We start from the raw sequence: 716 nt of genomic DNA, 5'->3' as shown, positions 1-716 counted from the left end.
GGGGAGTGGAGGGGGGTGGGAGGCAGTAACATCATAGGCCTATGTGTCCTTTTGCCCCATGAAGCCTCTCACACCATCAGATGCACGCAGCTGGGCATGTTAGACTCAGGATTGAGTTTGTATAGGATTTTTTAACTCATGGACTAAAGATGCACAAGTTAAAAATGTCCCAAAGTGAAGGAAACTACTGCTAACGCTCCTCATTAGAATGGGAAAAGAGAAGTAGAAAAGCTGGAGCTTTCTTGGTGGACAGAAGACTTTTCAATAAATCCCTACAATTCAAATCCTCTCCCTCCCAACCCTCCCTCTCAAGTGGTAGAATGAGGGAGAGAACAAAATAAAAGCAGGTGATCTCATTGTGGTCTTGGTTGAATCTAAGCTGTGCCCTTCAATTCAGGCCTTGTATCAACTGTGAGCACTTCCTCTCCCAAATACCTCAATGCAATCTCTTCCCAGAAAGCTTCCCTTGGCATCGTCAATGGGAACCAATCACAGCACTTCCCATTGAGACCTGACAGGCCTGTGCTCCCTTTAGCTGCACCAATCAGAAGCCTCCATTCATTTCTGAGAGCTTCCTACCCCTCAGTTTTCAGGCCAGGTCCTCTGTGTTCTTTGCTTTTAGGAAAGGATTGCTGAAGGCCGCATCGCCCAGTGCAGGTCCTGCATCCCAGGTGTGGTGATGAGCATCTACAGTCTCCTAGGAAACCAGAGAGCAG

This window comes from Myotis davidii, unplaced genomic scaffold (assembly GCF_000327345.1).
Source record: "Myotis davidii unplaced genomic scaffold, ASM32734v1 scaffold945, whole genome shotgun sequence".
Taxonomy (NCBI): domain Eukaryota; kingdom Metazoa; phylum Chordata; class Mammalia; order Chiroptera; family Vespertilionidae; genus Myotis; species Myotis davidii.
This window is presented reverse-complemented; position numbering follows the sequence as displayed.